Source organism: Lynx rufus, unplaced genomic scaffold (assembly GCF_022079265.1).
Source record: "Lynx rufus isolate CCGP_SWC_20201006 ecotype Redwood Valley unplaced genomic scaffold, mLynRuf1.p SCAF_7, whole genome shotgun sequence".
Classification (NCBI taxonomy): Eukaryota; Metazoa; Chordata; class Mammalia; order Carnivora; family Felidae; genus Lynx; species Lynx rufus.
The window spans coordinates 42374660-42400011 of record NW_025814889.1 but is presented as its reverse complement, the minus strand read 5'-3'; the positions used below and the strand labels follow the sequence as shown (position 1 = coordinate 42400011).

The 25352-nt window shown below is 40.7% G+C and overlaps 1 non-coding gene and 1 pseudogene across 1 annotated transcript; one reads left to right on the top strand and one right to left on the bottom strand.

The window, feature by feature from the left end:
* Window positions 1-4546: 4546 nt before the first annotated feature.
* Window positions 4547-20530, bottom strand: LOC124501846 (histone acetyltransferase KAT7-like; annotated as a pseudogene).
* LOC124502722 (U6 spliceosomal RNA) lies at window positions 6643-6749 on the top strand. Its single transcript, XR_006959986.1, has one exon. It is a non-coding gene; the product is annotated as a U6 spliceosomal RNA (small nuclear RNA).
* Window positions 20531-25352: the final 4822 nt, after the last annotated feature.

Here is a 25352-nt window from a genome sequence, read left to right as displayed (position 1 = left end):
TTTTTAAATAAATAAGAGGACTATGCAAAGGTATGAACACCAGAAGGTGAGAATCATTGAGGAAAATCTTGGAGTCTGGCCGCCAGAGTGGAATTTCCTTATAAAGATACAAAATGTGTATTCCAAGAAGCAAAATAATTAAAAATTCTTCTACAATAAAAATATGAAACTCATGTTCATCAAAACACTATAAAGAAAAATTTTTAAAGTTGAACTGCAAGAAGATATTTTATTTTATTTTCTTAAAGATTTAATTTTTTTAAGTAGTCTCCACACCCAATGGGAGCTCGAACTCACAACCCTGAGATCAAGAGTTGCATGCTCTACCAACTGATCCAGTCAGGTGCCCTGAAGATATTTTAAATACTTGTCACTAATACAGTATTAATACTGCATAAGAACATATAAACAACTGTCACAAATCAATTAGAAAAGACAGAATTTGGGCAAAATATTTAAACATTTTACAGGGGCGCCTGGGTGGCTCAGTCGGTTGAGCGTCCGACTTCGGCTCAGGTCATGATCTCACAGTTCGTGAGTTCGAGCCCTGCATCAGCCCTGCGCTGACAGCTCAGAGCCTGTAGCCTGCTTTGGATTCTGTGCCTCCCTCTCTCTCTGCCCCCCCCACCCCCACTTGTGCTCTGTCTCTCAAAAATAAATAAATTGTTAAAAAAATAAAAAAAAACATTTTACAGAAAAGGAAATACGGAATCCAATAAATGTGTTTTTATAGAGATGCTCGGCTCTACTAATAATTTGAAAACTGTCAATCCAGACCACAATAATATACTATTTCATATCCATTTTAATGGCTAACGTTAAGAAACATAACACCAAGAGTTGGAAGAGATGTAGGTAAATGGTGAGCTTATACTGTTACAACCATATCATAAAATAAATAAATCTACATTTTTCCTATGAAACATCACCTAACAAATGCTGTGTGGAGTGAGATCTCAGTCTATGAAATGTGGGTACTGGAATGAAGAGTTATGCTATGGGGATAACTTTAACTAGGGAAACCTTCTGCATTGTATGCTTACGTTATTTAGGCACGTACCCGGTAAAAGTGAAAACAAAACAAGGGTTAAACATAATTCTCAATGTAATGGTTACAATTGGATGGTAGGCCGGGATTGGGAGGAACACTTAGGCACGTGATAGAGTTCCAGGTTTTGTACTGGGCAGTGGTGTTTATATAATAAACATCAAGCAGGGGCACCTGGGTGGCTGGGTTGGGTAAGTGTCCAACTCTTGGTTTCTGCTCAGGCCACGATCTCATGGTTCGTGAGTTCAAGCCTCACATTGGGCTCTGTGCTGACAGTGCAAAGACTGCTTGGGATTCTCTCGCCCTCTCTCTGCCCCTCCCCTGCTCTCTCTCTCTCTCTCTCTCTCTCAAAATAAATAAATAAACTTAAAAAAATTAAGAAAAAAACACGCAAAAAACCACAACAAAATAAAGCAAGAATATCAAGAAGGTAGTGTATTATGAATCTCCAATTATGATTAAAACATTTTTGTGGACCCAAAGTCCAAATAGAAAAATAATTAATGAAAGTCTAGATTAATGAAAGTTGGGAGTTCTTGACTGATACCTTTGAATTCAGGATCACTTTGAAGTAGCAGTGGTCCCAGATTCCAGAAGCTCTTGCTGCCATGCCACTGTCACCACAATTGTCTCTCCACCCACAAGAGGCCACACATTGGCATCCTCAATCTACCCCTACCAATCACATCTGGAAATGCATCATTTATGACCTTGATTATCGGCAGAAACAGCCGCAGGAAAATCTCTCCTGCTTTATGTTTACTTCCAAGTCTCACACTGTTTCATCTAATTGGTGGTGAAAAATTTTCGTGAAGACAAGTCGGAAGGGAATCTGAATAATGTAGTTCATAGCTTTGGGTAAGTTTACCTGTACTGTAGTGTTTAAGTCTGTTTGGGCAGCTCTACTAAAATGCCAGAGACTGGATAGCTTATAAACGGTGGAGGTTTATTTTCCACTGTTCTGGAGAATGGGCAGTCCAAGGTAAGGCACCAGCATGATCACATTTTGGTGAGAGCCCTCCTCCTAGTTCATAGCCTGCACCTTATCACTGTCTTCACGTGGTGGAAGACATGTGAAGTCTCTCGAGAGCCTCTTTTATAAAGCATTCATCTCATGCAAAAGGACTCCATTCTCAATACCCAAGCACTTCCCAAAGGTCTCATCTTCTAATACCGTATGTATTTCAACCTATACATTTTGTGGGGACACAAACATTCAGACCGTAGCAGGTAGGTAGATGTTTCTTAGATGTTTGGTGTAGATTTATCCATAAAGTTCTCCGGGCTTGCTGCCTATTTAAGACTGGTTATTTGGACTACATTTTCCTTTTATTTTCCCCCTACGATTTTTAGGCTTGATCAATTTAATTTCTATTATCTAGAAAATCATTTATCTCACCTTAATTTTTTTTTTGAGCAGAGAACATACTTTACTGAGGAATAGATAGGGAACGGCGCTACCACATGTGGGGAAGGGTTAGCTTCGGTAAAGTTCCTTTACCCTTAAGAAAACCCCCAGTGAAGTTGCTTTTAGACAAACTTTAACAGTGACACTGAAACTCGTTAAATATGCTTAAAATTAGCTCCCCCCAGACTGCAGTGGGTGTGAGTAGTGACAGAGATGACGAGAGAAAGGCACAAATGACCCGAGTCAGGAATATGAGGGTTCCACATGCAGTGGAGTATTGTAAGACACCAGGTTGGGAAGGGTGTCATGTCATATATCAAAAGCTATCCATCAAAAAGTTGGAAGGGCCCCCATGTTTATAACAGCACTACCAACAATAGCCAAAGTATGGAAAGAGCCCAAATGTCCATCGATGGATGAATGGATAAAGAGAATGTGGGATATATATATATATATATATATACACAATGGAGTATTACTCAGCAATCAACAAGAATGAAATCTTGCCATTTGCAACTACGTGGATGGAACTGGAGGGTATTACACTAAGTGAAATTAGTCAGAGAAAGACAAAAATCATATGGCTTCACTCATATGAGGGCTTTAAGAGACAAAACAGATGAACACAAGGGAAGGGAAACAAAAATAATATAAAAACAGGGAGGGGGACAAAACAAAAGAGACTCATAACTATGGAGAACAAACTGAGGGTTGCTGGAGGGGTTGTGGGGGGGGGGGATGGGCTAAATGGGTAAGGGCCATTAAGGAATCTACTGAAATCATTGCTTCACTATACACTAATTTGGATGTAAATTTTAAAAAATAAAAAAGAAAGTTAAAAAAAAGAAAAGAAAATGGAAGCCATCAAAAAAAAAAAAAGTTGTAAGGGGCTGGACAGAAGTTAAAGGCAGCACCTCTTGCTTTGCTTGAACACCAAAAATAGGAAACCAGGGGATAGGGGGGAACGGTGGCAAACCCCAAAAAAGGAAATGGAGGAGGAGTTCTTGGAAGGGCATGGGCACTTTAGTTCAAGAAGGAGGGTGAGGCACTGTTAAAGAGAAGCAAACCTTGGCGGGGGTGGCCTGCTGAGTCTTGGGCAGAGATCTGGAAATCATTCGCGGTCATGTCCTACCTCGCCAAGGATGTTCAGACAAAAATCGGTGCAACTGAGGTGTGCTACATCAGACTGGTACTGGGGAGAAGGTTTCTGCAGTCTAATGAACCTGTTCGCCTGCAGCATGAAGGAGAACTGAACGTTATCTTGGCACCTGCAAATGTAAAAGGGGCCAGGGAGTTAAGAGAGAAGAAAGCAGTTATGACTGGGTACTTTCTGGCGAGGCAGAAAGAAGTATTTGCTTCCTTCTGCCAAGACACTGCCCACAGGTGAACTCGGAGTACCGAATCGCCACCTCTTAATTGCCCTCTCCATCTCGTTCCGATAGATTATGCGCTGTTAGCAAGACTCGTCCTTGGACGAGTCTTAAGAAAATATTGCTCTCTGGCCAGCTTGATACTGATTATAAGCAAGGCTGTCAATAAAAATGGAGGAAAGAAATCAAAGTGAGGTAAAATCCAAAGGGAACGGACCCCTCTCAGTGTGCACACGCTCACAAGTGTTACCTCTTCCCTGCTGTTCCAAAAAAAAAGTAAACACATGTAAGGAGTGATTGGAAAGGTCCTTGTGGCAGCAGCCATTATTTGGAAGTCTGGTGACCAGGCAGGAAGAAGCATTATTTCAAAGTTTAGAAGATGCAACACAAACAAGCTCATGGGGCTACAGGGCAAGAGGGGACCCGGTGACTGGACAGGTACGGTGCCAAACAGAACACCATGGATCAGTGCTGTGAGGTATCTGCCTTCAGGGCTACTAGAGATCCCATCCAGGCAACCTCACTGAGGCCGAAATCACAGTTCCTCAGAACTAACGTCTGCAACATACACCAGGGTCGGAGCCGGGACAGTCCTGAGGAGGTTGGTCTTCCCCCCACATACTGTATTCACCAACCACAAGAGCCCCAGAGATGACAGACAGATCCCTAGGGTAGAGACTCCTGCTGCCGGGGTTCGCAGGCTCAGAGTAACAGGTCACTTTAAGTGGGAGGGGCACATTGTAAAAAGCTTGGGTCCATGGTTTTTTTTTTTTTAGAGGGGATCTTTGACCTCTTTAGCTCTCCACTCATCTATCAGGTCCCGTGTCTTTAAAACTAAGTGTTTTCCTTTCCAATAGTTGAACATCTGAGGCTCTGTAGAGGGCTGACAATGTCCACAGGATTCACAGCTGTCTCCTGGCTAATTTCTTTGGTAGAAATCTCTTTCCCTTGGAGATAACGCAGGTAGCGGAGAAGCACTTCTTTCCAGTAACTGCAGTAGCTTGTGAGCCTCTGATTGGAGAGTGGACGTTCTGAGGAACCAACTTTTTCTTCCGCTTTGGAAAGCAAATAACTGAGATCAATGAGCACCTTGCCATAGTCCTGTCTCCTGTACTGAGGTGTGCTAAGGATACTACGTTGCAGTTGAGGAATGAATTCTTTTCCTTGGAAAAATATCCAATCAGGTGACAGCCGGTGTTGTCCACTTCTGTCATAACGTGGAACATAAAGGGTTCCGCATCATAATGTAATATCTTGTGGTCCAGAAAAAGCTTGGCCAACAGGCGTAGGTTTGGGCAGTGGACTTTGTTTTTCTTGCTGTCTACTTCAAACGTGAAGATTGAGCCTTTCTGATATATCTCATCACCGGGTGGCTGTTTCCATACACGTTTTTAGCCGTGTGTTAGCTGAGTATCATTTGGCCTTTCATGTATTTTAATCAGAATTCACATATGTAGAGATGTCCCGGTCATGCATATTCTTTGGGATAGGAAGAATGGTACCAGGTAATGAGCTCATAACCACCAAAAGCAATGGTTTTAATCATGTTGCTCTCCTCTGTGCTTTGGTCTTGCGGCCTTAACTTGTCCAAATCCTCTGAAGCCTGGGCTCACGCTCTTCGGAAAAGATCTAAGTCATACTCACTATTCAGGTTTTCCAAGAGAGTTTCTCGAGCGTTCCCATAGGTCTGTCTGTGTTCCATGGCAGTGATTACGAATGTCCTTTCACAGGACAGCTATCTCATATTAATGTTTGTTAGTTAATGTTGGTTTGATTAATTTGCTAGAGCAGCTCACACAACTTGGACAAACAGTTTATTTACTGATTACTTGTTTGTTACAAAGGATATTAAAGGAGGTGAGTGAACAGCCAGATGAAGCAACGTGTAGAATGATGTCCAGAGGGTCCTGAGCATGAAATGTGAGAGACTCCAGCCTCTTGGCATATGGATGTGTTCTTGTTCACACACACAAAACAAGAATATCAAGGGGGAGCTCTCTAAACCCTGTCCTTTTGAGTTCTTACAGAGGCTTCATTATGTAAGCATGATTGAGTAAATCATTGCCCAATGGTAATTAATTAAACCTCCATCCCCTCTCCCCTCCCTGGAGGTGAAGGGGGGGACTGAAGTTCCAACCTCTAATCACTGGCAACCAGCCTCTATCCTTAGCTTATCAAGGGGCTTTCCAAAAATCATCTCATTAACATGAATTCAGATGTGGTCGAAAGGGGTTTGTTATGAACAACAGAAGTCGTGTAGTTAGAAAGCACTAGCTTTTAGCTATTTCTAAAGTTGAGCTGAAAATACCTTCCTGAGACACTCACACAGTTGAGTTTAAGTTGCTTGCCGAAGAGACATTTCACTACATAAAACTCCCAACTAAATACTCCACTGCGCTTTGAGCTGATCTCAGTGTGAGATATTTTTTTCTAGTTTTCGTTATCTTTGCCTCTGACCTGAGTTTGAAAGCAAGTAGATTTGAGTCACGTAATGCCCCTCAGTTTGAATTTCTGAAGTTGAATCCTCGGAAAAATGGGGCAGCTAGATCACATCAGTGTCTTCTAATCCAAACTGTACTGCAGAGTAATTATCAATGACAATAGGTCAGAGGAAGTAGGAAGAGACAGCCAAGAAAGAAGTGAATGGAGATCTGGGTACAGGTGCTAACATTTGAACTTGGTGGGCCTTAGACCAGACGGAGGACCACTTCTAGTTCTAGAAGTTGGTGATTTTGTAAATTCTACCTTGAGCTCTTTTAAAACAGTTTTGGTGATTTATATGATCTTGAGATAGTGGTATTGAAAATAAACTTCTCGTGCTCGCTTCGGCAGCACATATACTAAAATTGGAACGATACAGAGAAGATTAGCATGGCCCCTGCGCAAGGATGACACGCAAATTCGTGAAGCGTTCCATATTTTTTAAGCCATACAGAGAAAGACAGATACCATATGGTTTCACTCTTATGTGGATCCTGAGAAACTTAACAGGAACCCATGGGGGAGGGGAAGGAAAAAAAAAAAAAAGAGGTTAGAGTGGGAGAGAGCCAAAGCATAAGAGACTGTTAAAAACTGAGAACAAACTGAGGGTTGATGGGGGGTGGGAGGGAGGGGGGGGTGGGTGATGGGTATTGAGGAGGGCACCTTTTGGGATGAGCACTGGGTGTTGTATGGAAACCAATTTGACAATAAATTTCATATAAAAAAAAAAGAAAATAAACTTCTCAGTATCTCAGTGATACAAAAGACAGGTAAACTTAAAGATTTGTTTGTCTTTAGAGGGGGCAAATGTTGAAATACGCATCTCTACTTTGAGTTTTCTCTTTCCTTTTAGAAATGTCTATTACTTCCAAAGTAGTTTTTCAGGGCAATGATGAGTTTGTACCAAAAGCTGAGAAAATTATTCAACATTAGATAACTCATGTTAAAGAAATCCCCCTGAATGCAGTGACTGTTCATTATTAAATTACTGCATTCTTTTATAAAGATTACATTTTCCTTTATAAAATTTCCTCTTAAGGAAATCAGTGTGGCAAAATTTCCTGTAAGTGCTCATTCCTTGCCTTGCATGATAGAATTCATGCTAAAGGATATCCTCAGCTCAAATATCTCTTTTGAAACTTCCTAAGTAGGACTGGTCATTGTGTTTTTTTATGTGCATATAATATTCTGTTCCTAATTTTTTTTTATATGGCATGTGTGCTTGCATTAGGATTGTTTGTCATTTCTACTAGACGACGTGGAAGAATAAAGCCTTATTTACTTTTTCTGTCTTTATTTTGTGTCAGTTTTTTTTTTTTAACGTTGTAGTTAGTTAACATATAGTGTAATATTGGTTCCAGGAGTAGAATTTAGTGATTCATCATTTACATGTAACACCCAGTGCTCATCACAACAATTAAGCTTCTCTTATTGTTCTTTTTTTTTAATAATTAATTTATTTTGAGAGAGAGAGAGAGAGAGTGCATGCATATGTGAGTGGGGGAGGGGCAGAGAGAGTAGGAGAGAGAGAATCCCAAGCAGGCTCTACTCTGTCAGCACAGAGCCTGACGCAGGGCTCGATCCCACGATCCTGGGATCATGACCTGAGCCAAGATCAAGAGTCAGCCACTTAACTGACTGAGCCACCCAAGCACCCCAATGTTCTTAATGCTCTCTAATCACTTGGGGGAATTACAAGGATTGGGGGAGCTGTGAGTCAGGAATGAAGGATGTAGACCTTATTTCTTATTATAAATTACTATATCACAGTGCACAAAGGATTCCTGCATCATATATCACACTAATGAAACAAATTACTAATCTTTTGGTACTTATTGGTTGATACATGTATATGTAAATGTTGCACAATAGGCATTATGTTATCCTTCTTTGCGATGAAACTGCTACAATGTCAGAAAAAAATCATCCATCTAAATCGAGCCTGGATGAATTAGACCTCACGGTGTCTAGAAGAAGAAAGAAAGATTATAAACAGCTAAACAATTGGAGAAAGGACTGGAAAGTTAGTACATTTAGTCCTTTTCGTACATGGTACATTTCGCCAGGGTTTATGAGCAACCTGAATTAGTTTTTGCTATGCTGCATGCAGATTCCGGCAAGTTTTCCCTTTGAATAGAAATTTTGGGTAAGAATTTTGTAGGATGCTTTAGTAAATATTTGGGTATTGGAACTGTATATAGGAAGAGATGCCTGTATATTGAAGTCACGAATTAGTCAATACAAGTTAAAGTTATTATTTTATTTGGCAAATTAAACCTTTTATCTTTATGGCATCACTTTTTAAAAATGTTTATTTATTTATTTTGAGAGAGAGAGAGGGAGGGGCAGAGGGCCGAGAGAGAGAGAGAGACAGAGAGAGAGAGAGAGAGAGAGAGAATCCCAAGCAGGCTCTATGCTGTCAGCGTGGAGCCCAGTGCGGGGCTCGATCCTATGAACTGTGAGATCACGACCTGAGCTGAAATCAAGAGTCAGATGCTCAAATGACTGAGCCACCCAGGTGCTCCTAACTATGCATGTTTATGTGCCAGATATTTTATTTGAGAAATAATTGAAGCCCAGGATTGTCTTTAGCTTAAGATATGTGTAGAAAAAAATAGGCAGCTGGGAGAGATCAGGTCTTGTATATAGTACCTAGAAATAGTACCTACTTATTCATTTTGCTTCTCCTGTTTGTGAAAAACCGTTTAATATACAACCCCAAATCTCAGTAGCTTTTTGGATATAGGCAAATGCTCCATGGGGAAAAAAAAAGTGGCCCCCAAATTCTGCATTTCGTCTCTGTACTTCTGGCAAATCTGACTTTGGCCGAGTAATTTCACACTTGTGCAAGTATACCGCATTATACCGGTAACACTTAAACGTTGAAAAATTAAAAAAAAAAAAACTTTTGATAATTTTTCGTTGTGGTAAAATACACATAGCATAGAATTTATCATCTTAACTATTTTAAGCGTACAATTCAGTAATATTAGTACATTCACATTGTTATGCAACCAATGTCCAGAACTATTTTTATGTTGCAAAACTAAAACTCGATTCACTACACAACTGTCCGTTTTCCTCTCTTAATCTCTGACAACCACCGTTCTATTTTCTGTCTCTGTTAATGCCTTCAACTACTCTAGATGCCTCATATAAATGCAGTCATATGGTGTTTGTCTGTAATGACTGGCTTATTTCACTTAGCATGAGGTCCTCAAGGTGCCTCCATGTTGTAGCCTGGGTCAGGATTTCCCTCCTTTTTAAGACCTAATAATATTCCATTGTGTGTATATACCACATGTTGTTTATCCATTTATCTGTTAGTGGACCCTTGAGTTACTTCTATGTTTGAGCTATTGTAAATAATGCTGCAATGTACGTGGGTATACAAATACCTCTTAAAGACCCTGATTTTAATTATTTGGGGTATATATATCCAGAAGTAGAATGTCCAAATCATATGGTAACTCCATTTTTTGAGTTTTTGAGGAACCACTCTACTGTTTTCTCTAGGGGTCGCACCATTTTGCATCCCTGCCATTCAGAGTCAAAGGTTCTAATTTCTCTACATCCTTGCCAACGCAATTTCCTATCTACCTTCCTTCCTTTTTTCTTTCTTTCCATTTTCCATTTCCATTTTCCTAATGATTAGCGTTGAGCATCTTTTCACGTGCTTGTTAGCCATTGATTTTAAGTTTTTATTTAAACGCCAGTTAAGAGTAACATTAGTTTCAGATGTACAATATTCAACACTTCTATACGATACCTGGTGTTCATCATAACAAGTGCACTCTTTACTCCCCATCACCTATTTAACCTTTTCCTCCACCCACCTGGCTTTTGATAACCATCAATTTGTTCTCTATAGTTCAGGATCTGTTTCTTGGTTTGCCTCTCCCTCTCTCGTTTTTTCTCTTTGCTCATTTGTTTTGTTTCTTAAATTCCACATAGGAATGAAATCATATTGCATCTGTCTTTCTCTGACTGACTTATTTTGCTTAGCATAATACTCTCTAGCTTCTTCCATGTTGTTGCAAATGGCAAGGTTTCATTCTTTTTTATGACTAATATTCCATTGTATGTATATATATATATATATATATCTACCAATATATTTGGTGTGTATATATATATATATATATACCAATTCTTCTTTATCCATTTATTGGTCAGTGGACACTTTGGCTGTTTCCATAATTTGGCTATTGTAGACAATGCTGCTATAAACATTGGGGTAGATGTATCCCTCTGAATTAGTATTTTTTTTTAATTTTTTTTCAACGTTTATTTATTTTTGGGACAGAGAGAGACAGAGCATGAACAGGGGAGGGGCAGAGAGAGAGGGAGACACAGAATCGGAAACAGGCTCCAGGCTCTGAGCCATCAGCCCAGAGCCCGACGTGGGGCTCGAACTCACGGACCGCGAGATCGTGACCTGGCTGAAGTCGGACGCTCAACCGACTGCGCCACCCAGGCGCCCCTGAATTAGTATTTTTGTATTCTTTGGGTAAATACCTTATATTGCAATTGCTGGATCATAGGGTAGTTCTATTTTTAACTTTGTTGAGGAACCTCCATACTGTTTTCCACAGTGGCTGTATCAGTTTGCATTCCCACCAACAGTGCAAGAAAGGTCTCCTTTCTCTATTTCCTTGCCTACACCTGATGTTCCTTTCTTTTTCTTTTTTTTTTTAAATTTTTTTTTCAACGTTTTTATTTATTTTTGGGACAGAGAGAGACAGAGCATGAACGGGGCAGGGGCAGAGAGAGAGGGAGACACAGAATCGGAAACAGGCTCCAGTCTCTGAGCCATCAGCCCAGAGCCTGACGCGGGGCTCGAACTCACGGACCACGAGATTGTGACCTGGCTGAAGTCGGACGCTTAACCACTGCGCCACCCAGGCGCTCCCTTTCTTTCTTTTTCTTATTCTCCTTTGAGAGAGAGAGAAAGAGAGAGAGAGAGAGCCTGACTCGGGACTTAATCTCATGAACCGTGAGATCGTGACCAGAGCTGAAATCAAGAGGTGGACACTTAACTGACCGAGCCACTGAGGCACACCCTCTTGTGTTTTTTTTATTTTAGCCATTCTGACAGGTATGAGGTGATATCTCATTGTGTTCTGACAGTGAATGATATTGAGCATCTTTTCATGTGTCTGTTAGCCATCTGGGTGTCTTCTTTGGGAAAATGTCTATTCATGTCTTCTGCCCATTTTGAAATTGGATTATTTGTTTTTTGGGTGTTGCGTTTTCTAAGTTCTTTATGCATTTTGGACACTAATCCTTTGTAATTTGCAAAAATCTTCTCCCATATCGTAGGTTGCCTTTTAGTTTTGTTGAATGTTTCCTTAGCTGTGCAGAAGCTTTTTATCTTGCTGAAGTCCCAATAGTTTATTTTTGCTTTTGTTTCCCTTGCCTCCGGAGACGTATCTAGAAAGAAGTTGCTGGGTGGATGTCAAAGAGGTTACTGCCTGTGTTCTCCCCTAGAAGTTTATGGTTTCCTATCTCACATTTAGGTCTTTATTCCATTTTGAATTTATTTTGTGTATGGTGTGAGATAGTGGTCCAGTTTCATTCTTTTGCATGTTACTGTCCAGTTTTCACTATACCATTTGTTGAAGAGGCTGTGTTTTTCCCATTGGATATTCTTTCCTGCTTTACATTAAAAAGAAAAGTGAAAGGACTCAAATAAATAAAATCATAATGAGGGGTGCCTGGCTGGCTCTGTCGGTTGAGCATCCGACTTTGGCTCAGGTCATGATCTCATGGTTCGTGAGTTCGAGCCCCACACCGGGCTCTGGTGCTGACAGCTCAGAGCCTGGAGCCTGCTTCCGATTCTGTGTCCCCCTTTCTCTCTGCCCCACCCCTGCTTGTGCTCTGTCTCTCTGTGTCTTTCAAAAATGAATAAACATAAAAAAATAAAAATCATAATGAGAGGAGAAATAACAACCAACACCACAGAAATACAAACAATTGTAAGAGATTATTATGAAAAACTATAAGTCAACAAATTGGACAACATGGAAGAAATGGATAAGTTCCTAGAAACATAGAAACTATCAAAACTGAAACACGAAAAAATACACAATTTGAATAGGCTGGTAGGCTGCAAAGAAATGGAATCAGTAATCACAAACTCCCAACAAACAAAAGTCCAGAGCCAGATGGCTTCACAGCTGTATTCTACCAAACATTTAAAGAAGAGTTAATAACAATTCTTCTCAGGTGATTCACAAAAATAGAAAAGGAAGGAAAACTTCCAAACTCATTCTAAGAGTTCAGCATTACCCAGCTTAAGACTCCACTAAAAGGGATAACTACAGGCCAATATCCCTGATGAACACAGATGCAAAGTTCTCAATAAAATACTAGCAAAAAAAAAAAATCCAACAATACATTTAAAAAGTCAGTCACCATGATCAAATGGGATTTATTCCTGGGTTGCAAGGGTGGTTCAGTGTTCACAAATCAATCAATGTGATACACCATATTAATGAAAGAAAGGATAAGAACCATATGATCCTTTTAATAGATGTAGAAAAAGCATTTGACAAAGTACAACATCCATTCATGAAAAAAGCCCTCAACAAAGTAGGTTTAGAGGGAACCTACCTCAATGTAATAAAGACCATATATGAAAAACCCACATCTAGCATCAGACTCAATGGTGAAAAACTGAGAGCTTTCCCCCTAAGATCAGGAACAAGACAGGGACATCCACTCTCACCACTGTTCTTTAATAGAATACTGGAAGACCTGGCCTTAGCAATCAGACAAGAAGAAATAAAAGGCATCCAAATCAGCAAGGAAGAAGTCAAACTTTCACTATTTGCAGATGACACGATACTTGATGTGGAAAACCCAAAAGACTCCACCAAAAAGTTACTAGAACTGATACATGAATTCAGTAAAGTTGCAGGATACAAAATCCACATTCAGAAATCTGTTGCATTTCTACACACCAATAATGAAGCACCAGAAAGAGAAATTAAGGAAAAAATCCCATTTACAATTGTGCCAAAACCAATAAGCTACCTACGAACAAACCTAACAAAGAGGTGAAAGACCTGTACTCCGAAAACTATAAAACACTGATGAAAGAAATAGGAGACGATGTGAAGAAATTGAAAGACATTCCATGCTCATGGATTGGAACCACAAATATTTTTAAAATGTCTATACTACCCAAAGCAATCTACACAATTAATGCAATCCCTATCAAAATACCAATAGCATTTTTCACAGAGCTAGAACAAACAACCCTAAGATTTGTGTAGAACTACAAAAGACCCTGAATAGCCAAAGCAACCTTGAAAAAGCAAAAAGCAAAAAAAAAAAAAAAAAAAAAAAAAAAAAAAAAAAAAAAAAAAGCTATAGGCATCACAATTCAGAGTTAAAGTTACACTACAAAGCTGTAGTGATCAAAACAGTATGGTACTGGCACCAAAATAGACATAGATCAATGGAACATAATAGAAAACCCAGAAATGAACCCACGATGATATGGTCAATTAATCTTTGACAAATCCATTGATGTTTTAAGACATTAAAACTACATTGCATTTGGCTGTTAATAGTTGTCTTCCTCGAAAGTGTTGGTCTAATTTATCAACTCTGCAAATGACTGGATATGGAAGTCTAGATAGCTAATATTTTACTGGGGCAAGAAGGTATTTTGAACCTTTCTGTAGTGGGCTGAATAATGGGCCCCCAAAGACGCTCACAATCCTAAACCCAGGAACCTGTGAATATGTTACAATTCTATAGGGTAAGGGGTTTTGCAGACATTAATAAATTAAGGATTTTGAGACAGAGAGATTATCCTGGATTATCTGGGTAGGCCTAATGGACTCAAAGTGGTCTTTACAAGAGAAAAGTAGAGGGATCAGAGTCAGGGAAGAAGATGCGATGACAAATGCAGGGGTCAGAGTCAGAGAGAGAGAGAGAGATTTGAAACTACACGACTGGATTTGAAGATGGAGGTAGGGACCATGGACCAAGGAACGTAGGTGGTTTCCAGAAGCTGGAAAAGGCAAAGAAATGGATTCACTTCTAGGGCTCCCGAAGGAATACAGCCCCGCCAACTCATTCTAAACTTCTGATCTTTAGAGCTATAACATAAAAATTTATGTTGTTTTAAGTCACAGAGTCTGTGATAATTTATTACAGCAGCATCAGGGAACTAATATACTTCCTTTGAATTTTGCCTTGAGTGTTGTTAAGGGCTCAGCAGAGCTGACGAGAGAACGGAGCTGCCAGGTGTTGGAAGAGCGGAGTAAAACAAGTCAAAATAAGCATAACAGCGAAGCATTAGTCACTTGCTGTGCTGGTATAAACAAGAGACCCAGGGGCGCCTGGGTGGCTCAGTCGGTTAAGCGTCCGACTTCAGCCAGGTCACGATCTCGCAGTCCGGGAGTTCGAGCCCCGCGTCGGGCTCTGGGCTGATGGCTCAGAGCCTGGAGCCTGTTTCCGATTCTGTGTCTCCCTCTCTCTCTGCCCCTCCCCCATTCATGCTCTGTCTCTCTCTGTCCCAAAAATAAATAAACGTTGAAAAAAAAATTAAAAAAAAAATAAACAAGAGACCGAATCAGAGTAAGTGCTGAATACCCCGCGTCCCATTTTCCCTCATGTAACAGCACACTGGTTGAGAATCAGGTGTGTGAGCACAGATGTGGGAGGCATCCTAGTGTTGAGAGAGCCTAGAGACAAAGGTTCCTATAGTTTTACAGACCTGGGGACTAAGGAGAGTTTGAGGGACAAAGGCTAGTAGTGGAAAATACTGGTGACTGAGTCAGGGTGGGGAAAAGTATCTTCAAAGTCTTCTCCTCCCCTGATCAGGATGTCCTGGCAGAAATACCTGAAGAAGAACTGGGATGAAGACCCTTGCTATAGAGACCTAGAAATGAAGGTCGTCGGGCCAGGAAGGCAAATAAGCGTAAGAGCGTGGCCAGCCTGAGGGGACTGAGTCCTTGACTGCGACTTCCCTGGATGTGCACCAACTCTGCTGTGGCAAGAGCTGCTTTTCCTCATGAGACCTGCCAGGTAAAGTCTTTGTGATTGCTTATGGTCAGGCCTGAGAAAGTACACATGGGCTTTTTTGGCCAGGAAGCAGACTCTTCAGTTATGGTGCTTATCTTGAGTTATAGTGAGCTCTTAGTTATGGACAAGTATTACTGATTAAAAAGTCCCATCTGGGGCGCCTGGGTGGCTCAGTCGGTTAAGCGTACGACTTCAGCTCAGGTCATGATCTCACGGTCCGTGAGTTCGAGCCCCACGTGGGCTCTGGGCTGATGGCTCAGAGCCTGGAGCCTGTTTCCGATTCTGTGTCTCCCTCTCTCTCTGCCCCTCCCTCGTTCATGCTCTGTCTCTCTCTGTCTCAAAAATAAATAAACGTTAAAAAAATTTTTTAAAAAGTCCCATTTGGGGGAGACTTGTTCTGACCTTCTTCGATATCTTGGCACTGACCCACTAGAGGAGACTTGATACGTCTTCTGCAGCAGAGATCTCAACATAACCAAGGTCACATTTCTTCCAGTCCAGTCCAAAGCGATGTGGATAAACAGTAAAGGTAAATTGATTTAGACAGAATATTTAATATTTATTGTACAACCGCGTATTTGGACAGCAATTTAAGCTTTCTGAGTATTTCTTAAGCTCTAACTTATGACACTAGAAGATTTTCTAGAGACAGTTAGTTCCAGACTTGTTACTGTCAATTCAAACGCCGGAGCAAGAAAATTTACTCTTTCCTCTAATTAGCAGGCACACATCTTTATTAAGGAATCCAGAGATGTTTTCTGAGAACAGAAGCTCTGGGTAATTTAATTTAGTGATTCATGGATTACCCTTGAGAACAGCAGAGGTGTAACTAGGAAAGAACTCTTACCCTTTTAAAGGAGGTCAAGTCACAAGGAACACTATTCACTGTTTGAACATTGTATACATTTTTCCCTCCATACTTGCCAGTCTACCTAGGATTTTCTCTCCTGTTCTTTTGTTTTTGTACTTGTGCCTGGTCAGAGTCAAAACATCCTTTGCTGTCTCCATTTGTGGCCTGAGGCCACGTCTAAATCTGCTCTTGCTTTATATTAATTTGGCACCCTGCCCGTGTTTTTATGTTGTTATTTATTTTAGTTTTAAGTTTATTTATTTATTTATTTATTTATTTCAAAAGAGAGAGAAAGAGAGAGAGAGAGAGGAATAGGGGCAGAGAGAGAGGGGAGAGAGAATCCCAAGCACGCTCCACACTGTCAGTGCAGAGCCCAATGCAGGGCTCGAACTCAGGAATCATGAGATCATGACCTGAGCCGAGATCAAGAGTTGGATGCTTAGGGGCGCCTGGGTGGCGCAGTCGGTTAAGCGTCCGACTTCAGCCAGGTCACGATCTCGCAGTCCGTGAGTTCGAGCCCCGCGTCAGGCTCTGGGCTGATGGCTCAGAGCCTGGAGCCTGCTTCCGATTCTGTGTCTCCCTCTTCTCTCTGCCCCTCCCCCATTCATGCTGTGTCTCTCTCTGTCCCCAAAATAAATAAACATTAAAAAAAAAAAATTTAAAAGAGTTGGATGCTTAACCGACTGAGCTACCCAAGTGCCCCTGTGATTTATTTTAATTTATTTTCACTTTGGCATCTCCCCTGTTTTTAGTTTTTCTCCTCCCCTCAGTACCCAGAGGGCAAATCGATACCTGAAACTAATGTCACGTTGTATGTCAACGATACTCAAAAAATAAAAAATAAAAGAGCATGAAGAATAGGTAAGCAAGTTGCAAAATGGGACTGTTAGTTGGTCTATAACTGACTTGGAGAGATGCCTTTGCTCTTTTGTTTGGACCTTAAATTAGTCTCGAGCCTTTGGTTTATTGCATCCTCCATTATCAAGGGGAACTGAAAACTGATGGTGACGTTGCAGAGTCTGCTCTTCCTTTTTCCTGTATTGCTGTTGACTTCACTGAACCCTTCGGGAATTTGTACTATTTCCAGGTTGTTTCTGAGTTTTCATTTAATCAGTAACTCTTCTTCCATTTGACAAGTCCCACTGAGGAAAAAAAAACTCATCTTATTCAAGTTTCTGTATATTCAATACTACTCCCCTGAGAATGTGCTTCAGTCAATGATTTGGGGTGAGAAAAAGGGCCCATAAGTTAGAGAGCCCCACCAAGTCATTGATACTGAAGACAGGGGACCTGCCCCTGACATTCCAAAACTCTTGTGTCGCCCTTATTTGTTTTGGTAATTCTACTGGTCGTTAACCAAGGAAATCATGAAATATTTGTCCAACATGTGCTTCACCTTAACCTTGACTCATGAATACTAATTAACAATCTTCTCAGGTTCTTGAAACTTTAAGAACTCTGTTTTTGCAAGAACATCCCACACTACAAAATATTCATGGGTCCATGCTGTTTATTATTTCCTTCCTTAAACTCTAACTCACATCTGTGAAATTGAACTGTTGCTTATCTTTCTAGAATGAGATGACTTATGTTTCCTCCTAAGGCATTTACTTCATGGGCACAACTTCCGATGGAAATTTATCATGAAGAAAATGATAAGAATAGCAACAGACGTGAATGTTTGTTCATACATGGAAGATATATAAGCTCTCTCCCCGGTATCTCACCGCTGCGTCAGTGCAGTTAGGCATCAGCAAATTAATGAGAGGAGAGAGGAGGCCCCTGCTCTGGGGCACCCGCAGGAACTTACTCCAGCTCCAGACACACCGTAAACACTTTCATCTAACGGAAGATAAGCTGTGAAATCGGATATCTGAACCACAAGACAAGAAATCACAGAATTTTCCGGCTGAAAGGGAATAACACACTTCTTAATTGAAGAGTGGTCAGGAAAGAAAGCACATGGAGAGCAGTGCCCTGTGGCAGCTTGTGTAAAAACTGCATTCCATGCCAGGCCTGAAATGTTCCAAAGCTCAGTTCGCTATCAGCATCCCAGGTGGTGCAATTAATAAAGAGCTAGCGTGGGGCCACTGGCACCAACAAGGCAGCTCCTTAGAACCTGAACTTCCTATTTGTTCCATTCCTTGGGTAGATAACGCCTGTTAATTACTCTGGAGAAATTATTTTGGCGAGGAGAGAGGGAAGATGGCGGCGTAGGAGGACGCTGGGCTCACCGCGCGTCCTGCTGATCACTTAGATTCCACCCACACCTGCCTAAATAACCCAGAAAACCTCCAGAAGACAGGCAGAACGGAGTCTCCGGAGCCAAGCGCAGACGAGAGGCCCACGGAAGAGGGTAGGAAGGGCGGCGAGGCGGTGCGCGCCCCACGGACTGGCGGGAGGGAGCCGGGGCGGAGGGGCGGCTCGCCGGCCAATCAGAGCCCCCGAGTGTGGCTGGCAAAAGCGGAGGGGCCTGACGGACTGTGTTCCGACAGCAAGCGCGACTTAGCGTCTGGGAGGTCATAAGTTAACAGCTCTGCTCGGAAAGCGGGAGGGCTGGAGGACAAAGGGAGGGAGAGCTGCTGAGCCCCCGGACGACAGAGCTCAGTTTGGTGGGGAACAAAGGCGCTCGCCAGCGCCATCTCCGCCGCCCATCCCCCAGCCAAAATCCCAAAGGGAACCAGTTCCTGCCAGGGAACTTGCTCTCCGCGCAAATGCCCAACTCTGTGCTTCTGCGGAGCCAAACCTCCGGCAGCGGATCTGACTCCCTCCCGCTGCCACAGGGCCCCTCCTGAAGTGGGTCACCTAAGGAGAAGCGAGCTAAGCCTGCCCCCCTGCCGCCGTGCACCTTGCCTACCCACCCCAGCTAATACGCCAGATCCCCAGCATCACAAGCCTGGCAGTGTGCAAGTAGCCCAGACGGGCCACGCCACCCCACAGTGAATCCCGCCCCTAGGAGAGGGGAAGAGAAGGCACACACCAGTCTGACTGTGGCCCCAGCGGTGGGCTGGGGGCAGACATCGGGTCTGACTGCGGCTCCGCCCACCAGCTCCAGTTATACACCACAGCACAGGGGAAGTGCCCTGCAGGCCCTCACCACACCAGGGACTATCCAAAATGACCAAGCGGAAGAATTCCCCTCAGAAGAATCTCCAGGAAATAACAACAGCTAATGAACTGATCAAAAAGGATTTAAATAACATAACAGAAAGTGAATTTAGAATAATAGTCATAAAATTAATCACTGGGCTTGAAAACAGTATAGAGGACAGCAGAGAATCTCTTGCTACAGAGATCAAGGGACTAAGGAACAGTCACGAGGAGCTGAAAAGCGCTTTAAACGAAATGCAAAACAAAATGGAAACGACGACAGCTCGGATTGAAGGGGCAGAGTAGAGAATAGGTGAACTAGAAGATAAAGTTATGGAAAAAGAGGAAGCTGAGAGAAAGAGAGCTAAAAAAATCCAGGAGTATGAGGGGAAAATTAGAGAACTAAGTGATACACTAAAAAGAAATAATATACGCATAATTGGTATCCCAGAGGAGGAAGAGAGAGGGAAAGGTGCTGAAGGGGTACTTGAAGAAATTATAGCTGAGAACTTCCCTGAACTGGGGAAGGAAAAAGGCATTGAAATCCAAGAGGCACAGAGAACGCCCTTCAGACATAACTTGAATCGATCTTCTGCACGACATATCATAGTGAAACTGGCAAAATACAAGGATAAAGAGAAAATTCTGAAAGCAGCAAGGGATAAACGTGCCCTCACATATAAAGGGAGACCTATAAGACTCATGACTGATCTCTCTTTTGAAACTTGGCAGGCCAGAAAGAATTGGCACGAGATCTACAGTGTGCTAAACAGAAAAAATATGCAGCCGAGAATCCTTTATCCAGCAAGTCTGTCACTTAGAATAGAAGGAGAGATAAAGGTCTTCCCAAACAAACAAAAACTGAAGGAATTTGTCACCACTAAACCAGCCCTACAAGAGATCCTAAGGGGGACCCTGTGAGACAAAGTACCAGAGACATCACTACAAGCATAAAACATACAGACATCACAATGACTCTAAACCCGTATCTTTCTATAATAACACTGAATGTAAATGGATTAAATGCGCCAACCAAAAGACATAGGGTATCAGAATGGATAAAAAAACAAGACCCATCTATTTGCTGTCTACAAGAGACTCATTTTAGACCTGAGGACACCTTTAGATTGAGAGTGAGGGGATGGAGAACTATTTATCATGCTACTGGAAGCCAAAAGGAAGATATATAAACGAATTACCTGTATGTCATATACATGCTTATCTTCTGCAAGATCCAACATGGTAATTGAATAGACAAACTTAATGGGAAACACCAGGGAATGTGAACATATTTGGAGAAGTCCTTAGCATTCTTTTATTTTTGAATGTTTTTATGCTTATATTTTTCTGAATATAAAGAAAATGCTTTTAAATTTTGGAAGCGGGGGGACTTTAGCCCTTACTTTATCTGTGGTGAATTTTATATCTGAAGTTCCCTTTAAGAGTAGGACGACAAAGGTCTAATTTTTCTGAACAAGTCCAGGGTTCCTGTATAAAAACGTCAGAGAAACAGACATAAGAGGTTCCTGGTATGCCTCACCAAGTGGGTGCATACAAAGTATTTCTAGAAAAATAACCTCAGAGTGGAAGTGAGAACTTACTTTCTTTTTAGTTTCAGAGGAGGGGAGAAGTAAAACTAAGAATGGAGTATTAGGAAATGGTTGATTCTGAGAGTGATGTTCTATTAAGCGAGCAAACGAGTGAAAGAACTCTAAGATTGGATAATTCTGGTACTGTAATGGAGCTCAGAGCATGACACTAGGTTAGAAAAAGATGAAATTAGAGAAATAACTGAGCCTTCTGAGCAATTAGGAGGGTTAAAAAACTCATAATTCTGGGAGATTAAAAATTGGAGCAAGTATTATATTTGGGGAGAGTTAAGGCAGCAAAGGGAGACTGCCATTCAAGAAGAGAGAATAGGAAGATGGGCAGTAGGGACTTCTCAGTACCGCCTAAGTTCGGCCATTTGTTCAGGTGTTTCTAGGATTCTCCCACCTTAAATTTTACCCATTATCATTAATCTTAGGCCGTTAATTATTTCTTTCCATGCTCCAGACTCCTAGGAAACTGGGTTCCTGAGCTCTTAGCTTGAGGGGATTGTTACTTTCTGCCTTTATTTTGCATATCTGACAGAAGGACGACCTGGTGGTCCCAGGAGAAACCTTTGAGTACCTCTATGGTTTCTTTTTTTAATTAATTAATTACTTTTTTTTTTTTAATTTTAGAAAGAGACTGCAAGTGGGGCGATCACAGGGGTGGAGAAGATAGAATCCTCAGCAGGCTTCACTCCCAGTGTGGGGCCCGATGCGGGCCTCAATCTCATGACCGCGAGATCATGACCTGAGCCCAAATCCAGAGTCGGATACGCCTGACTGAGCCACTCAAGCACCCCTCTATGGTTTTCATTCCACCCTTCAGTTGTTGTTTCATTGTAGTCTATTGTATAAATTCTTACTTGAAATGGAGATATCTCTTCATTACTTCCAATACAGCCTGTTGAACAAATGTCCCTCAAAATATTTTTCTCTTTCCGTCTTAATATGTCAATTTCTACTGTAACTTCCTCCTTTGTTTATCAAATAGAATTCAAAACATAATTTACAGATTTTATTTTCCTTCTTGACCTTACAACAGCTCTTAAAATACTAAAATATGCCTTTCATTTATTTAAAAAAATTTTTTTAACATTTATTTATTTTTGAGAGACAGAAAGAGACAGAGAATGTGCAGGGGAGGAACAGAGAGAGAGGGACACACAGAACCGAAGCAGGCTCCAGGCTGTGAGCTGTCAGCACAGAGCCCAATGCGGGGCTCGAACCCACCAACCGTGAGATCATGACCTGAGCCGAAGTCAGTTGCTTAACCGACTGAGCCCCCCAGGGACCTAAAATATGCCTTTTAAAAATTCATTGACTATCACTTTCAATCACTTTGCCTGGTTCTAGCTATGTCCCCAGTTTGGATTCTTTTCTAAAAAAAAAATATTGAGAAATAATTGACAAGTATAATTGTATATATTTAAAGAATACAATGTGATGTTTTGATATACATACACATTGTAGAATGATTACCAAGATCAAGGTAATTAACACGTCCATCACCACACATAATGAACCCTTTTTAGTGCGGGTGGTAAGAATGCTTAAGATCTATTCTTAGCAACTTTCAAGTATATAATGCTGGATTATTAACTATAGTCACCAACCGTACATTAGACTTCAGAACTTATAACTGAAAATTTGTACCCTTTGAACTGTATCACCCAAGTTGCCTTCCCTTCAGCCCCTGGCAACTACCATTCTATTCTCTGTTTCTATAAAATTGTTTTTTTTTTTTTTAAATCCACATATAAGTGATAATAAGTGATACCAGACAGTATTTATCTTTCTCTATCTGGTCTATTTCACTTCTTTCACTAATGCATTCCAGAGTTATCCATCTGTCGCAAATGGTAGGATTTCCTTCTTTTCCATGGTTGAATGAGATTTAATTGTATATATACCACATTTTTCTTTGTCCATTTATCCAATGAAGGACATATCTCGGCAATTACAAATAATGCTGCAATAAACATAAATGTGCAGATATCTCCTTGAGACACTCATTTCAATTCTTACAAATATGTACTTAGGAGTGGGATTGCTGGATCATATTGTAGTTTAATACTTAATTTTTTGCCATACTATTTTCCATAAAAGCTATGCCAATTTGCATCCCCACCAACAGAGTACAAGGATTCCCTTTTCTCCATATCCTTGCCAATGCTTGTTATTGTTTGCCTTTTTAATAATAGCCAACCTAACAGATATGAGATGGTATCGTAGTTTTGATTTGCATTTACCTGATAATTGGTGATGTTGAACACCTTTCAGATACCTATTGGCCATTTGTATGTGTTTTTTGAAAAAAAATGTGTATTCAGATCCTTTGCCCATTTTTAAATTTGCTTTTTTGATATTGAGTTGTATGAGTTCTTTATATATTTTGAATACTATTCCCTTATCAGATATATGTTTTGCAAATATTTTCTCTCATTCTGTAGGTTTCCTTTTCCCTTTCAATTCTTTGCTGTTCAAAGCTCTTTAGTTTGATGTAGTCCCACTTGTTTATTTTGGCTTTTGTTACCTGTGATTTTGGTGTCTTATCAAAAAAAAAAAAACCCAATTATTGCGAAGGCCAATGCCAAGGATCTTTTTCCTTATGCTTTTTTTTTAGGGGCTATATGGTTTCAGGTCTTACATTTAAGTTTTTGACCTGTTTCAAGCTAATTTTGTGAGTGTGTAACATAAGGGGCCGGTTTCACGCTTGTGCGTGTGGATATTCAGTTTTCCTAAGGCCATTTATTGAAGAGACTATCCTTACCCCATTGTGTATATTAGTTAACCATATATACATGGGTTTATGTCTGGGCTCTCTATTCTGTGCCACTGGTCTATGTTCCTGTTTTTATGCCAGTACCATACTGTTTTTAGCTGTGGTTTTGTACTATAGCTAGAAATCAGGAAGTGTGATGTCTGTACATTTTTTCTCCTTTCTCAGGATTGCTTTAGCTGTTTGTTTTTTGTTTGTTTGTTTTTTCATTTTTTTGTTTTTTTTTTTTTGTTTGTTTTTTGGTAGCTTTATACAAATTTTGGAATAGTTTATTCTGTTCCTTTGAAAAATGCCATTGGGGGCGCCTGGGTGGCGCAGTCGGTTAAGCGTCCGACTTCAGCCAGGTCACGATCTCGCGGTCCGAGAGTTCGAGCCCCGCGTCAGGCTCTGGGCTGATGGCTCAGAGCCTGGAGCCTGTTTCCGATTCTGTGTCTCCCTCTCTCTCTGCCCCTCCCCCGTTCATGCTCTGTCTCTCTCTGTCCCCAAAATAAATAAAAAACGTTGAAAAAAAAATTAAAAAAAAAAAAAGAAAAATGCCATTGGAGTGTTGATAGAGAGTGGATTGAATCTGTAGATCATTTGGGGTAGTATAGGCTACAGACCATTTTGGGGTCACTACCAAGATTAATTTTTCTGATCCAAGAACACAGTATATCTTTCCATTTATTTGTCCTTTTTTTTTTTTTTTTTCCACTTTCTATCATCAAAGTCTTACAGTTTTCAGGGTAGGTCTTTCACCACTTTGGTTAAATTTCTTCCTAAATCTTATTGGTTTTGATGTTATTGTATATAAGATTTCTGTCTTAATTTGTTTCAGATAGTTGGTTGTTATAGAAATGCAACTAATTTTTGTATGTTGATTTTGTATCTTGCAACTTTATTAACTTCATTTTTCAGTTCTAACATTTTTTTGGTGAAGTCTTCAGGGTTTTCTATATAGAGGATTATGTCATCTGTAAAGTGATATGATTTTACTTCTTCCTTTCTGGTTTGGTTACCTTTTATTTCATTTATTATTATTATTGTTATTATTACTATTACTATTACTATTTTTCCTGGTTACTTTAGCTAGGAGTTTTAGTACTATGTTAAGTAGAAATGGTAGGAGTGGGCATTCTTGTATTGTTTCTGATCTTACAGATCTTACAGGAAAGGCCTTTAACCTCTCACTGTTAAATATGATATTAGCTTTGGGCCGCTTATACATGGCCTTTATTATGTGGAGGAACATTTCTTCTATATTTAATTTCTTGAGAATTTTTATCAAGATACCATGTTGAATTTTGCCAAATGGTTTTTCTATATTGATTGAAATAATGATATGATTTTTTTCCTTTGTTCTGTAAATGTATTAGTTACATTTCTTTAAAAAAATTTTTTTAACGTTTATTCATTTTTGAGAGACAGGGAGAGACAGAGTATGAGTGGGGAAGGGACAGAGAGAGAGGGAGACACAGTATCTGAAGCAGGCTCCAGGCTCTGAGCTGTCAGCACAGAGCCTGACATGGGGCTCAAACTCATGAACTGCGAGATCATGACCTGAGCCGAAGTCGGACGCTTAACCAACTGAGCCACCCAGTTGCCCCTGTATTAGTTACATTTCTTGATTTGCATGTGTTCAAACATTCTTGCACCCCAGGGGTGAATCCCACTTGATCATAATGTATGACCCTTTTAATGTGCTCTTAAATT